The sequence below is a fragment of the Belonocnema kinseyi genome, chromosome 6 (assembly GCF_010883055.1).
Source record: "Belonocnema kinseyi isolate 2016_QV_RU_SX_M_011 chromosome 6, B_treatae_v1, whole genome shotgun sequence".
Classification (NCBI taxonomy): Eukaryota; Metazoa; Arthropoda; class Insecta; order Hymenoptera; family Cynipidae; genus Belonocnema; species Belonocnema kinseyi.
The window spans coordinates 64,270,622-64,285,498 of record NC_046662.1 but is presented as its reverse complement, the minus strand read 5'-3'; the positions used below and the strand labels follow the sequence as shown (position 1 = coordinate 64,285,498).

Below are 14,877 nucleotides of genomic sequence, written 5' to 3'. Positions count from 1 at the left end.
TATTTTATTCTCTAATTATTTTTCTTGTAAGTGACGTTGCAAAATTGGATGGTGACATGTGGCGTGATTTTTTTAATAATTATACAGGTGAAAAGATGGAAATGGAAAGTGGATCTTCTATCGATAAAAAACGAGTACTTGAGCGTAATAAGTATCGCTTTGAAGAACAATAAATATGAAGAAGTTGGGGTTTGGTGGTGGCCATAAACGATATTTGCGATGTTATCGAGTCAGCCAATTTACCACCATTAAAGGTCTGTACTGTGCGTAAGACAGCGTGGGCGTGAGCAGAAGGATCTGTAAGATGTGTGAGGTGCAGTGTGGCCGAATAACGTTACGCATCGATCATTCGCGATGCCAATTAACCGAGATGGTAGGTCGTTACGCTGCCGCGAGGGCATTCTTCGCTCAGCTTTATCCGCTCGCTCGATCGGTTGCATCTTATTCCACTTTAAAACATAGAAAATACTGCAAGGATCAAAATGAAATCTACTTTCTTATTATACTTTTTATATGTACCACAATCATAACACAAAAAAGGTTACAAATCCAAATTATATTTCCAAACACCTCTTTTATTGCTCATTAGAGATAAAAAGGAGCCACGCAGTTGTAAATCTGATATCCATTTATGAGCTTTTTTGTGTTTTGATTTGTGTACATACACAGGTTCATAAGAACGTAGATTTTATTTCGATCTTAACGTTTAAGAATGGAAGTGCGGTCACACAGACCGCACGTCCACGGTAGCACACCCATTGTTATGTTTCTGTTTCAATATGTTGCAATGAATTTGAAACGCAAGATGTCACAGAGAAATGAATTTGAGCTAGATGCAGGTACAGACCGCGCTATGCAATTTCAAAGCAATTTCAAAGCGAAAAGATTACATTTTTAACAAAAAAGTTGAAATTTTAACTAAAATTCTGAATCTTCCAGAACAAAAAATTAAATTTAAACAAAGAACTGTAACTTTCAAACAAATAGTGTAATTTTCAATTAAAAAAGATTAATTTTGAATAGTATAGTTCTGAAGATCATCAATTTTCAACCGAAAATGGAAAATTTAAACTTTTACATAGTTCAAAAAATTTATTTTCAACCCAAACAACGAATATTTTTAACTACAATGATGAATCTCTAACTAATAAAATACATTTCTTTAAACTAATGCATCTTTATACATAGTAGTTGTATTTTGAATTAAAAACATTAATTCTATGCCTAGAAAGACAATTTGTGAACCAAATACATGGATTTCAAATCAAATACTTGAACGTTCCACTAAAAACGATCAATTTTCAACTAAGAATGGCAGCATTAAATTTACAGTAATAATTATTTATCAAGCAGAAAAAAAGAAGATATTTAACCACATAGTTAAACCTTTAATCATTAAAATGAATGTTTAAAAGAGTATTTCAATGTAGTAATAAAGCAGAAAAAAGAAAAATTTGTTGTCTATTTAAATTCTACATTTCACGTTACAGCTCTTGACATAAAAAATAAAATTTGATGTTATAGTTTTTTTTTGCTATCAGTGGTTAAGTATTAAAATTAGGGAAATTTGATTAATTAGATACACATGCCGGAAGGCTTTCTTTCAGTATAATTTTCTTAGAGGAAGGCTCAAATTGTAGCATTTTTCAGTTTTTCAGTTTTTTATATCAGTGGTTAAAAATTAAGAAAAAATAAGGAAAATGTGACTGACTTTTTGGTTGATATTTCAAACGTGTGAGAGAAAAAGAAACGTTCCTTAAAATTTATGTAAAAAAGTTATATTATTGTATATTTTTAAAAATCATAACAGATAATGAAAGTTAACTAATTTTCAAATGATTTTTTAATAAGGCTATAAAAGTAGTAGAAAATAATAACGGTTATAGTTTTTATTAAAAGTCGATTTTAATACATTCTTTTTTAATAAAATGACTTTTTCACACGTTAAATAAAATTGCAAGGACTAATTAATAGGTTTGATTTCAATCAATTTAATTTTAAATTTTAAAATTTGAGTTCTCGATCTATTCTATACAGCAGATTATTAATGTGATATTATGTACATTTGCATTTTCAAATCAGGTTTCAAAATTTTAAAAAAATTTAATAAATTTATGTGATAAACACGTTTGAAAACAATAAGTATTATTATAGTTAAGGATCAAAATTTGTTCAACTTAGGCCGTAACCGTACTAAATCTGAAGGAGTCGTTTTTCTGCAATCCAATGGTATTTACTTATTTCAATTGTTAAGAAAATCTGTATCAATATAAAGAAACAAAAGACTGTTACATTCTTACGATACTTTCAATGATAAAGTACTTAGTTTTTCTTTTTTTTAGTACTTCTAAAAAAACTGATTGCAAATTCGAATTTTTAGATGTTACCAAAATTTTGTTCATTCAAGACAAATTTAGTTGAAATAACAAACACGCTGTTGAGACAAAATCTGTTTACGCAAATACCAAAAAATGTCCTTGTTGATATAAAAAAACTATTCTGAGATTCCTCAGATTTCTTACGTATTTTAAAGTTCAGGCGGTCAAAATTAATGTGTTTTCTTCGAGATGAAGGTTTCTGTTTCAAATTTATAATTCTATCGAGATAGAGAGATAGTTCTATTGACAAGGAACATATATAACATACCTAACTAAGATTCGTATATGCGAAGTATGTATAACTCAATTCACCGTTGATTATCCAAGTAGACTAAGATGCCTCCGGCTAAACAGGAAGTGTGATTATAGAATGCAGATACTCGTACAACTGTCTGGCAATAATTAAGTGTTGCATTTCGATTCAATTGGATACTTAGGAGCATCTTTGTTAATGAAACTAGTATTTTTCTGTCACTGTCCTTGATGAAGTAATAAACAATGACGTGTAAAATTGAAGTCCAACACATATTTTATTACAATCGTTAATTGATCAATTATTCATTTTCTTATAAATAGAGAAACTTTACCATTTAAAAGCGTAGCAAAAGTTTTAATATCTTAATCGTAAATTGTAAAATACATACCATTATTGCAAAAGTATGAAAATTATTGGACAAGATTTCTTGAAAGTGAAAGGTAACGATTCGCTTCAGGTAGTCGCATTTTATGGTTACTTTTATATACAGCAACAATACAAACTTCATGGTGAAGAAGGTGACCTTAAAATTGCAGTACTTTGTTTCTTGGTAGACAATTACACAATTTTCCTGAAAGGCACCGTTTAAACGAAAGAGATTTAGCTTTCCGAAAAATACGTCCATTAAATGGTAACAAAATGTCTTCAGGGGCCGTTCAAAAACAGAAATCCTTGAAGCCCCGAGGGTGCCGTTGCTAAAGCTACCCCCTAGCCCATCCAATTAGGTCACGAATATTCCACAAAATGGTTTAATTTTTAACCAAATAGTCGAAATTTTTCTTTCAAGAGAGAAACAAATTTCAAACAAATTGTTATATTTTTACACCAAAATAGTAGAATCTCTATCTGAAAGTGACGAATTTTCAACAAAAAAGTTGAATTTTAATTTTAAATCAAAAATGTATTTGTTAAATTTAAATGAAAGCAAATTATTTTTTTTTAAAACTAATCGTCAACACAATACTTAAATTTGTAATTAAAGAGAGGGATTTTCATCTAAAAAGACGCATCTTTGATCAGAAAATTGTAACTTAAACAAATCAGCTAAGCTATCAACTAAATAGTTAAATTTGCAATCAAGAATATTTATTAAAAAAAAACAATTTTACAACAAAATATATAAATTTGAAATCATATAGTTGAATTTTAACCGAACGTAGAATAACTAAATTTAAAGTTGAAAAGGTTAATTATGAAAAAGACGAATTTTCCATAAAGCAGTTAAATTTGTTACCAATACAATCAATCTTTAGCAAAGTATTTAAACTTTCAACGAAATCCTTGAATTTTATCTGAAAGGGGTAAAGTCTCAAAGAAAAATGTAATAGTTAAATTTTCAAGTAAGAACAATCCGTTTTCAGCCCAAAAAGGATTCGTCAAATTTTTACTTAAGAAAATTAATTGTCCGCTAAAAAAACTAATTTCCAACAAAATAGTTATATTTTCAACCAAATAAGAGAATTTTTTACCAAAAGAGGTGAATTCTATACTAAAAATACAATAGTACCCTTAATTAAAAGAATTAACTATCAGCAACAAATAGTTGGATTTTCTTATTGGGTTCTATTAATACAGTACGCATTTAGGCCAAAATAAAAGAGGAAAAGGGAAAGTTTCTCGAAAACAGGGAAAAAATAGGAATTCATTAAAAAAGGGGAAAATAAAGGAGTAGGGGAGAGAGTGTGAAGACTGTATTTAGATGCTTCACTAGAAAAAGAAAATGACTCAATTTCCATTTTTTTTAAGTATTTCAAAAAACTGTAATATACTTTCGATTAGTGACGTCAAATTCTACATTCATTCATACCCCTTAACAAAAACTGATCACCCCCATCCCCTAACAGTGTGACCCAGTTTTTTGAGCGGATGCTTTTTTACGCAACATTATTTTGGATTAAGACAAAAAAATGTATTGTATTTATAATACATTAAGATAAAAAGATGTGTAGAAAGTGATTTGGCATTCGCTTTAAAATTCAGTATATTAACAAAGGATTGAAAGCTCAGGAACTAAGGAAAAACTTTGGATTTCTAATTTTCTCTCTTCACTCTCTCTGTGGGACGATAGCAAAAATTAAATTAACAATGCAACCGTCTAACCGTATGCTTTGATTAATGACAACACCGCCTCAGTGTCACGATGATTTCACGCCATGTGAAAGTTATAAATGCTCTGGCTTACTATGAGCCCAGATCATATCGGTAATAACACTAATAACCAAGAATCACATGAATTATAAGGCATTAGAACTCAACCGTATCATTTGCAATCACTCGCTTCTAATCTTCTCATTTAACAAGAAAGGATAAACGATGATCTTAAGTAGATAAGCAGATACATGTTGATGATTGAAAATCCTTTGGCTGAAGATTAATAATGATAATTTAATGTTCATTTACGTTAAATATATTGTTAGCCATTTTTATCAAAAATTCTTGACAGGCCTTACAATCCGTATAGCTATAATAGAATAAAAATGGGACTTTTCCATGCTCATGAGGTAATTTTCTCATACTTGAAGGGAACCATTTTCTTTTAATTGGGTTTGATAAAAAGTTATGAAGGACAGTAGATTTTTCATTAATGTTCTACATAGTTTTGAAAAATTTTTCAAGTGGCTCAAGATTTCCTGCTGATAAAATTCTGTAGGCAAAAATTGAGAAAAGTTGAAAGAATGAAAACTAGATTAATATTAAAATTTGAAAAATATCATGTGTAATAATAAAATTTTTAATATTGGGTTGTATGAGTTCAGTTCGCATTTAAGAAAAAAAAAACAAGAAAAAGGGGAAGTTTCTTGAGAATAGATTACTACATATAGATGTCATACATAGATTAATTAAAGTTTCTTTTTTTAGATAAAATCTAGAATGAGATAGATAGAAGTGACTAAAGGAACCGTTTTTTTTTTAAAGTGACTATAGTGTCTTTTTCTTTAAAAAGTGACTAAAGAGTGACATTAAAGAAAAGCGACTGTGTGGCAACTCTTTGAATGTTAAAATGTAAAGTCTGTTTACTCATATATTCAAGAGATACAGGTGCCAAATTTGCACCAAAAAATAGAGCAAAATCCCATTGAATTAATGAGATTTTCCTTGTTTTTCCACAAGAGAAAATGTTACAAGAGGCTATGAAAGATCAAACGTGTCAAATCTCCCGGGAAGGATGCCATTTATTATCCTGGGTATACACCTATTTGAGACACCCATACGTAAGTAGATAACCGAAGCATTTTTCTGCGTGCATCGTACACATAAGCAAACACTTGAGCACAAAATGTTTGTGTGTGTAACGTATTAGACTCCCGCCGTTCGCAATTTACTCTCTCATCCTCCGATTCTCCATTCTCAAGAAATATTCGATTCCCCAAGAATTTTTCACAGCCTAATGCATGTAATTTTCATTTCATCTTGATTAAGTCAAAAGGACGATTTATATTTTGTATGTAGAGGTAGGTCTAATTTTGACTAAAAGACTTCATTATTTACTGTCCAAATTACATTCCTGATAAGATACAAAAGTATCTAAGTGCCACTTTTTTCTTAAACAAACTTTATTGGCTTAAAAATTCTTTAAAATTCCAACGCACCTTGTTAAGAAAAATTTTATTTTTAAATTTTTTAAAGAACTTGTTTAAATATTCGAGATAAAAAAAAACTAACCGCACTATACGATTAACATTTAATAAAAACCATGTATTGAACAATTTTTTGCCCACCCAATTCGTTAAACATGTACTATATAAATTCTGTACCATGTAATTGTTTATTTATACTATGCCACCATTTGAGGAAAAAATGATGATGCGTATCTCGCATTTTTAGATAAAGTTTTTTAACAAAAATGGTTTTAGAAATAAAAAAGTATAAAGATTTCTTGAGAAATCATTTATTAATCTATGGGCTATTAGTTTTAAAACTATTTCATGCAAAATAATGTTTTGAAAGTTTTAAACTGTAGTTTTTTAATCTTTAGCCTTATATTTGTCTTGAAACATGTTTTGGTGGTTTAATTTTCTCTTCTGGTATATTTTGACGAATTTAATTTTCTCTTTCGACAAATTTTTCCCTTCGGAGAGAGGAGAGTACCTAACCTCAATTCTTCCACAACAATCGTAGGATTATATGCAGGCGGGCAAACAGCAAATTTCATATTCCTCTTCGGATCAAATCCGAAAACCTTTTCCAGGAGGATAAGGTACCGAATTACCGAATCAAATGAAACAACTTACTCGCATTAGCAAAATGAGGTTAGGTACTTAATAGGAACGATTTTTTATTTTATTATTCAGGCATACTTTGCCGAATATGGATTTTTAAACTTAAGACCATGTGAGCGTAACCTCAAAAATTATTTATCCATTTTTTCAAACTCAACTTACGTTTACACGAAAGGGGATATCGAGTTAAAAATTTAGGAAAATAAATAAAAAGCTCTAAAAAATGTTTCCTTGTCCTGAATTTTTACAACTAAAAAAACAGTTTTTTCTTGTAACCAATTTTTTGTGCTTTTTTCATGAATATAAAAATGTAGGACTAGACAAGCGTTTTCTCAGTGCTTCTCATTTAATTCCCCAAATTTTCATTTAGGTGCTCAGTGAAACCTACAGTTTCCCCTTAATAATTTAAATCTTGAATTTTTTAGAATTCATTATCAATTCTTTGGAATTCTGAAGACTCCTCGCCCTTTCCAAGTTTCCGTTAATGGGGAGGGAAACATTACCTTCTTCTATGTATTACAAAAATCACCTTTTATAGTGTTCGGGTATATTTTTTCAGGGATAAATTTTTAAACCTGTTGAACTGAACCTAGACCTCTTTGGAATTCAACATGAATTCTTTGGATTTCCTTATAAACCTGCCGAAACCAATTATTTAAAGTTAAGGAAAGTTTAGAAAATCAATATTCAGAGTATTTTATATTATTGCTAAAAATAGATTTATCGTAACGTTCCAAAAAGACCAACAAATTTCTTATATACTTTAAACCATTTCATTCTATCAAAATAAATTTGTATTGGAAAATCAAGTCACTTTCAAAGACCCAGAAGAAAATTCTCCCAAGAATTCATCAATCTGCGAAAAAATTAGACACGTTCGAGTGGAACGTTCTCGAAGAAATTCGGAGCAAATCCACGTTACTCTGCCAATCCGGATGCGAATCGGACATTGTGGGTCGGAAAGTTTCGGCCGAAATTCGCCTCTGGTACGATGAAAGGAGGATTTCTCGGCTCGTTTCAGTCGCAGACAGTTTCCTCCTGGGAGGAAAAGAGGTGAAGTGATGGAGAGTCGAGTTTGAGGGCAAAACGAGAGACGAGGGGTTGGGATTGGGGGGAGGTAAGAAATGGCCGCGGGGGTGAAATCAAAGTGCGTGAAGGGTAGTCAGAAGAAAATTAGTGAGGGGGATACTTGGTAGTGGTTAGGGGTGGTTGGGTTTAGCGAAAGGGCTCCAAGTAGCTTCAAGATAACGCTCGGGCGAGAGTGCGGATTTGTCCCCAGGGTATACTTAAAGCGAGTCGAGAAAATCCAGAAAATTTTACCTTAACCTAGAGTTCCGCGAGAAAAAAGAGAACTGGAGATTCCAATTGACTCCGGGTTCTGGGAGCGTGATACGTGACCGGGGATCCACTGTGGGTATCCCAAAGGTCGATTGGTATCTTCTTCCATTCACACGTCGCCATCGAAGTCGAACTGAACGTGGGTGGATACGAATGTTATTTGCTGTTGGTAGAAGAACTCACCGTTAGATCCCACCGCATTCATTTGTTAAACCCTCGCAATCGATCATCCCGCCTTAATCCGGATATAATTTCATCATCAGAGTATAGGCGCGTGTTAACTCATCCCTTCGACTCCCTCGATCTTTCAAGTCTCATTAACTTGCTTTTTGTCTTCGTTAACTTGTAATAAATCACGACGTTTATCCTAATGAGAGTGATAATTTTGTGTGGTCTCTGATATCTACAGGTAAAGATGTCACAATTTCTGTCGACAAACGCTTGAATAATGAATTTGTTTATTAATTTTGTTTATAATATTAACCAAAATAATCTTAAGAAAAGCTTTTTTATTATAATATTGTTTTCATTCAAACTTCTTGCAATATAACTTTAAAAATGCAAAATTATTGAAAATTAAAAAAATATATATACTTTCAACATGTAATTCGTTTATAGATTTTGTTTTTGTATCATTGTGAAATACATTTATATGATATAAATCTATGAAACCTAGGAAATTACAACAATTTTCTTTGTCATATTTGCTTATTTTTAAAAAATTGAAAAACTAAATAAAAAATAAATCAGGCTCTCGAAAATTTGCATTGATATTTTATCAGCTTTTTTTGAAAGAAAATCTTTTTCGTTCTAATCTAAAACCTGTGGGATGCACGTTATTTTGAACCAAAAAAGTATTTTTTCCCACTGTGCACCGGCTATTAAAACCTTTCTCTCTTCTTTTGAAACTGAAAATACACCCACTTCCGGTTGCAGCTGGAACATTAGTATAATGCCGATAGATTCAGTATGAATCATAGTAGCATCCTCCGCACAAATCTGAAAATGGTCATTTTACATCTTAAATTAGAAAAACATTTACGTTTTTAAAGGTTTAGAAAGAAAATTTTCCAAGCTTTCTGAGAATGCTGAAAGGTTTAAAAAAAAAATAACAAACTTTTCGTAAGAATTCTGTGAAAATTAAAGGAATAATATAGATTATTTTAGGCGATGTTTGAAGATTATTTTCTTGGTACTAATGTTTATTTTTTTGACGATTCATGTATTTTGTTAAAAATGCGCTTTTTTATATAAAATTTAGTAACTCCATTGAAATTGATTTTGTTGTTTGTTGAAAATTCATATTTTCGAATTGGAAATTTAACTTTTTTATGAGAAATTCAATTATTTAGTTCAAAATTGGTATTTTTTTGGATGAATTGAACTTTTTTTAATAACAATCTTTTTTAGTGATTTTCTCATTTTTAATATTTTAGGTTCTGATTTATTAAGGAAGTTTTAGAAACTATTTTGTTGCAATTTTTTTAACTATTCGCTTTGCAAGAAGAGAAAATTAAAACTTATAAGACCTATCTTATCTGTTTTTTTAAGCTTGCTTAATTTTTTGATTTTCAATACATTTTTATTTGTAATCAAATGTTTTAATCTATTTAAATTTATCTTTAATGCCATAGCATTAAAGTTAAATATGATTAAAAAGATTTTCAATCTGAAACATTAAAAATAAATATATATATTGAAAATAAGAATCGTCAAACAATTTTCGTTAACTTTGACAGTAATAAGTCTCTTCTTTCCTATTTTATCACGTTTTTATTCCTAAGCACGAAATTAAAGGTAGCTGCTGGGGAAAGTTACTTATTCAAAATTCTTTCCTCGAAGTCTACAAAAAAACACAAGCCTATTGAATGGAAATACTTTACAGTTTCTGATTGCAAACATGATCATGGATCCTCGAGAGGTTTCAAAAGTTCGTTGACCCATTTACAGTTTAAATTTACTGAGTAAACATACGCCAATGTGAGATTCGCTGCTCTTAAGGGAAATATCGAAGCTACTGTTTTGTGCCATGAAAAATATATTTTTAGTATCACAAACCGATTCTTAATTTTTTAAATTATTCCATGAAGTAGTTAGAAATTTCTGCGCTCGAAGCGCGCATTTACGTCCCTGGTCTTAATTTTCTCATATAAAGAATACAAAAATTAAAATCCGTTATTAAACCAAATTTAAATATTAAGAGGATTTCAAATTTTTGAAACTATATTTCCAAATTAAAAGCATTTGGAAATTTAAAAAAATTGAATGATTTTAAATCGAAAACGTTTGAAATCAAATAATTTTAGATTACGTGAAATTTTGAAAAAAGGCAATATTTCGAATTGAATGAACAGGAGTTGAACTTGTGTCATTTCTAAATAGATGCACTTAAAAATTAAAATTGAATAATTTGAAATTGCCTAACGCTAAATCAGGAGCTCTGAAAATTTTAAATTTTAAACTAAAATTTTTTTAAATCAGATAATTTCATCAGAAAATAATTTAAATTATATCATTGCTAATTCGAAGCTTTCAAAATTAAACAATTAGGTTTTTAATTGAGGAATCTCGAAAATGAATGATTTTAGATTAACAGTTTAAACTTTTAAAAGAAAGAACATTATTTTCCATGCCCCCGTGTGGAAAAATTTCGGGGCGCTGGCTAAGCGCTGGCCAGACCGTCTTGTGTCTGGTCAGACGCTAGACAGACGGTCTAATAGCGCCGCTGGCCAGAAGTGTAACGCATAAACCATGAGATGGACTAGATTAGACGGCGCTGACCAACCGCTGATCAGCTCGTCCAGAATAGACGAGCTGATCAGACGCTGGCCAGACGTGTAACGCTTTTACCACGCGATGGTCTAGATTGGACCGTACAGTAAGAGGAGGGAATAAAGTATCAGAACTTCACAGATAGTACACTACCTTTTAAATCAGAATTTCAATATGCTCTAAAAAAAATTTCAAGTTAAAATATTCAGTAGTTTATTTTTTATGACAGTTTTCGTCACTGGGGTAAAAACCTATCCCGGTGTGGCAAGTATGTTATTCTATAGATGCGTGGCAAGCAAGGATTAAATTGAAATATTTCAGTTCAAGATTTATTATTTATTCGTTTTTTTGTTGAAAATAAATTTAGTTTGCTTTAAGTTCAACTATTATATAATAATGATCACAAAATAGCAGGCAATTCACGATATTAGCCCTAAGTACGGCCGTCCTACGGACGCCGAGTGATACGCGACAATTAACATAACCTACAAAATCATTGATCGATATCGAGTTTTTACCAGTTTTTAAATACTATTACATGGATTCTTTCCTTATTGTGTTGGGTGATTTCAAAGCAGGATATTTTGACTGCTGAGTTGATAACAAAATAGCAAACAATTCACGACATTGGTCATAAGTATGGCCACCCTACGGACGCAGAGGGATAGGTGACAATTAACACAACATAACATAACATTTTTCTCAAATCATTATCGTCAAAAAAAATTATCAAAAAAACAGTGTGTATACAAACCTAGACATGTGTCAATCTGACTTCAACACAAAACTTTCCTGCAAACTTTAATATTCTTTTAGGTTTTCCCAATCATTTCTGTCTGCTGAGGATTACACCATACACTGTCACGATAGCACTTCCTATTTTCAACCGAGACCGTCTGAGAGGGGTCGAGCCAAACCGCTTCGATGAATCTTTGAAATTTTTGCAATCGAGTCCGTCTAAGAGGGCCAAGGCCAGCACCCTCTCAGACCGTCTTAAATAGACGGTCTAGATTCGGTCTAGCCAGCCGATCTCTCTACATAAGACTGCCATGAAATTTTTCCACACGGCCTCAAAAATTAAACTGTTTTAGAATTGCACATTCAGAACTATAATGGTAAATTTTAATTGTAGAAATTAAATGATTCTAAAAACGTTGAAAATCACATCATTTCTCATTGAAAACTTTCAAAATTATTTAATCCAAACTTGAAGTATTAAAAATGAAACAAATCAAATGATTGTTGAAAAATAAAATAATTTCTAAATTATGGACATGAAACTAATTCGGTAAAGATGATTAATTTTTAAATTAAGCGTAATGATTTTTTTAATTCAATCATTAAGATCTAAAGTATAAAATGGTGAAGTAATCAAACAAAACATGATGAATCCATTCTTTTGCAATGCGTTGTGTTTCAAGATTCTAGGAATATTAAAATTGACCTTTAGTTCAAAAACAAATTATACCTTATTAACATTGCACTTTAAAAATGTTGTAACCTTTAAAATACATAAATCAAAATCCGTATATTTTATACTAAAGTATTCAGTATGTTATAAAAAGTGCATGAATCTAAGCTAATAGATTCAATAATTCGATAGTATCCAATTATCAGCTAGAAGCTAGATGTTTTACACTGTATGATCCGATTTGAATTTTTCTATATCTCTGGAGTTTTTGAAATACAGTATTTGTCTAATTACTGAAGACAATTTTATAAGACGTCAAACAGACAAAAAACGCCCAAAAATCAGGCGGAAACTCTTATCTATGTGTATGATTTTATAGAAAATTATTTACGAAGTTATTATGAATATTAAATGTCCACGACAAAACCTTAGTTTTATCTAAATAAATTTGATTTCAACCCACATCGCAGTCAATATGCAGTTTAATAATAAGATATAAAAAAATGATGAAAACACGAATCACATTATTCACCCACCCTATTTGGAAATTTGATTTTACATTCTTCTTATTTCTCTTGATATGCAAATAAGTCAGCAATACCACATCCACCTACCACAAAATAGTGTAACACGATCGAACTCGAATACTGCAAATAAAAGAGAAGAAAGGTTACAACCAGGAAACTCGTTTGCAGTCGCCATTGACGTATCTTCGGGGCACGAAGCACTGATCGAAGTTGAACTTTAGATCAGTTTGATGCAACAGCTAACAACCACGTTGGAACCAAATTTTCCAACAGATTCAGGATACGAAATCACTTAGTCAACTCACGACCACTAAATTGGACCCTAGCACCAATGGGAATGGTTGGAAGCTACTTTAGTGGTCTAACGTTTCTCCCTTTACGAGTTTCGAGCACGTATTTCACTCCTGATTTACACCAATTTAAGAATCGCTCCAATTTGGGCCCTTTCACCAGGCCCTGGTCGATTCAGGTAAGTCACACCAAGAAACCGGTAAACGTGCGATAAAATAAGAAGGAAAGATAAAAACAAGAAGGAACGATAAAAACAAGAATAAGACTAAAAAAAAGTGGCGCGTCAGCATAACTCGTGATGAAAAAGCCGAGAGCCGGTAGAAGAACATACATAGTGACGTCGGGTCTTAATCCGACGGGTAACGTATGATGAGAAGAAATATTCGAGGAATTTGGTTTTAGCACTTCAGGGAGAGGCCTTCATCTTTCAGATCAGCAGTATTGAAAGTTGAAATTATTCTGATTGATAGTTTTTTTTTACAAGAAGATATATCATAAACAAACTAAATTGGGAATTCTTATGAAGAAAAGGCTTAGGATATGTTTCAAAACCGGTAGATCGAAAATAAATTGTGCTTTTAGGTTTTTTTGAACTTATTATTTGAGAAAATCAATAAAGAAAATTTCATAGATACTGGGATTTGAACCACCAACAGGTTTTTCCCGGTCATAGTTTTCCTTTAAAGTACAGGGTGTGATATAAATCATTACTTTAGTACCAACTTTTCTTAAAAATGTTTACAAGTTCAATTAGGGAAAAAGTACTAAATAAAGTTCCATTTAATTTTATTGAAGATTTTTACAAGTGCTGATTGCATTAATATCTAAAAAAAGTACCTACTGCTGAAATTAGACTGACGTTCCAAAAAAGTTCAAAATATGTCCCGTTTCACTGTTTCAGGACAAAAAATACCAAAAAAGTCCTACTTACTTTTTTTCCAACTTTTGAATCATTTCAATTCCTTAATAATGTTTGGGATAAAAGTACCTGAAAATTCCAACTTAATTTTTTTAGGGTGACTTTTGAGGGCAAAAGTATAGGAAAAGTCTCATTTAATTTTTTTTAAATGAATCTAACAAGACCTGCATGATTTTCGAGACATAAACATCATCACGACGAATTGAACAAATTTTGAAAACAATAAAATCGAACTTATCTAGTACTTTTGTCCCAGAAATTATTTCGGATTTGAAAAAATTTCAAATTAATTGGGTGGCACTTTTCCGGAAGTTGAATCATTTTCTTCAAAATTCGACAATTCTGTCAACATTCATCCTTTTCGTTTAAAAATTCTTTTTATTTGGTGGAAAATCAATTCTTTTGATTGGGGGTACAAATGTCTGGTTGAAAATTGATCAGTTTTAGTTGGTTGACATTTTCTTTTGAAGTGAAAATCTATCTATATTGTTGAAAATTCAACTGTTTTATCGAAAATACCTGTTTTTGGCTTTGATTCGGATTTGAATATTTCTTGAAAATTGGTCTTTTTGACTTTTTTATTTTTTTTCTGGATTTACATTTTATATTTCTTCAATTTTTCACATTTGGAATTGAAATTTTCTTGACTTTCAATATATATATATCCGGACCCGTTATCACACACTTAACAAGTTAAAGCTGCTGACCATCAGGCAGCATATTGTTGAGAGAATACGGATACTATCTGACGCTAAGAGAAGTCTA

At 31.0% G+C, this 14,877-nt stretch overlaps 1 protein-coding gene across 1 annotated transcript in view; it reads right to left on the bottom strand.

Annotated features, from left to right (window-relative positions):
* The window catches only part of LOC117174684 (netrin-1-like), a 452,050-nt gene that overhangs the window by 302,717 nt on the left and 134,456 nt on the right, over positions 1 to 14,877 (bottom strand). The window lies entirely within an intron of this gene.